Source organism: Ailuropoda melanoleuca, chromosome 3 (assembly GCF_002007445.2).
Source record: "Ailuropoda melanoleuca isolate Jingjing chromosome 3, ASM200744v2, whole genome shotgun sequence".
In the NCBI taxonomy this organism is placed as follows: domain Eukaryota; kingdom Metazoa; phylum Chordata; class Mammalia; order Carnivora; family Ursidae; genus Ailuropoda; species Ailuropoda melanoleuca.
Window position 1 is genome coordinate 77997918 of NC_048220.1, and position 2313 is coordinate 78000230.

Here is a 2313-nt window from a genome sequence, read left to right on the forward strand (position 1 = left end):
GGGGTGGGGGGTGGGGGTTCGGGGGACTCTCCTTTAGGCAACCGGTCGACCGCTTGTGGGAGAAATCTGCCCATCTTCTTCTGAGCTGACATTACTTCAAGCGGGGAATCCCTCCCAAGCCTGAATTAAGGGGGAAGGAGGGAGGCCGGTAGACACGGCCACTCCGAGGTAGGAAGAACTGGCGGCGCCCGCCAGCCCCCTCTCTCCCATACACGCTGGGCGCGCAGGCACCACAAACTATCCCCTCGGCCTCCCGCCTCTCCCCTCCCAACTTCCACTCGAGCCCAGAGAAAAACCTGGAATTTTAGGTATAATCGATGCTATTTCCCTCTTAGGCAGGCACCGAAACCAGCCCGCACCTGGAAGCTGGCCTCGGTCCCAGAGAGGTAGAGCATTATGGGCCCAGAGGGGCCGACTGCTACCCCAGGCCAGGAGAAAGTCGGGCTCGGAGCTGCTCTGGATCCGGAGGGGTTCGCCCAGCACGCTGGACAACCCTCACTCCTCCCCACTTGCAGAATCCCTGATCAAGGGACGTCTGCGGGTGGCCAGAGTCCTGCAGGCGCGCTAAGGCGGCCCCGGGCGCCCATCTCTAGCCTTCCGCGTACCCGGCGGGCTTCGGGGACGCCCACAAAACGGTTCCAGGTAATTGCGCGTGTTCCTCGGCTTCACACCGCCAGGCCGTGGACTAAGGGCTCCCACCTCCCGGCTCGGCCAACTCCAGCAGTTCGCTCCGCACATATGACGTAACCCGGCATTAGATCAAACTTTCTGGCACCTTGAGCCTACGGGGGGCAAGGAGGTGGGAGAATCCGCTCCACTGCCAGGCGCGCCGGGCCGAGACTGGGCCAGGGGCCGGATGATTGCCTCGCAGTTAAGAGAAAAATAAAAGCCTAAAGCTTCCGCTTCCCAGCCCCCCTCGCTTCCTCTACCCTGTGCGCTCTCTGAACGCACCGAGAAAAGGGAAGAAAAATAAAAAAAACAAAAAAACAACCCACCAACTTTGGGGATGTTTGGCGGGTTCTCCCGGCAGTCCCTGAACACCCACGCTCCAGGCGGGAACTCTTGGCGGCGTGCACCCGGGGCCCTCGGTACCCAAGCGCTACGCCCGGATCGAGATGCGGGCCCGCTTGCCCGGGTGAGGAAGCAGAGAGGTCTCGACTCCCCAGCTCCCGCCTTTTACGAGTCTCCCCGCGCTCCGCGGAGGCAGCCGGTTTGGGCTGCCCCGGGGACTCCCAGGGATTCCCGGCCTCTGTGAGGCAGCTTAACAAAGAGAGGCGCGACGGGAGCGCTTCCCGTGGGCGCCTCGAAAGCCATCAGCGCCTTGGCGACGCAGGCTCCGAGGGTGCGCGCCGCCGGTGGCTGGTGCGCGCTGGTCCCCGCCGCCACCACCGCTCCTTCAGCAGGGCGCCGAGGCCCGATATCCCCCACTCTCCGCTCCCATTGCCTTACCTGGGGTTGCTGCTGTTCCAGTAGACGGCGTAGCGGTCGGCGACGGCCTTGGAGCCTGGGTCCTGGCTGAACACACACATCCAGAGCACCAGAAACACCAGCGTCAACATCTCCACGTGCAACATCACGCCTGGCCAGCGGCGGAGCCCCCGACAAGCCACTCCGGGGAAAGAGCAGGGATCCGGAGGGAGGGAGGGAGGGAAGGAAGGGGAGAAAGAGCTGGAGCCAAATAAATATGAATAAATAAGAATGAAGAGTGGCGAGAAAAGAAAGAGGCGCACACCAAGCTGGGGAGGGGAAGGAGAACGAGAAGAGGAGACGGTGGAGGAGGGGTGGGGAGGGGGCAAAGACAAACTCGCACCCCCACTGGAGGGTTCAGGAGGAAAAAAGGAATCACAAGATGGAGAGAAGCATGCGTGTGTGTGGTGGCGGCGGCGAGGGCGGGGGAAGGGGTGCCAAGCTGTGTCTTGGGCGGCAGCGGCAGGCCGGTCACCCCGGGAGAAGGAGGTGCGCACCGGGCCGGGCGGCGGCACCGCGGGTTGGGGCAGGCGGCGGCGCACGCTGCACAGTCACCGGGAGTTGCGCGCCGCGGCCGCGGGGAGACATACACTGGCCCGCCGGGCCCGGCTCAGCGTCGGCGCCCCGGGCTCCGCACGGCTCCGCCGCCGCCCAGGGCCCTCGCAGTGCGCCCCGCTTCGCTCCAAGTTACTTTGGCGACCGGTGAGAAACTGGAGGAGGGCTCCGTGTGGACGGGGGGCTTCGCGCCTGTGGTCCCGGAGTGTGAGGACCCCCTTCCCCTGCCGCCTCTGTGCCTTAACCCGGAGACCCCTGGAAATCTCGGAGGAGTCGTAAGTGCTGCGGGTT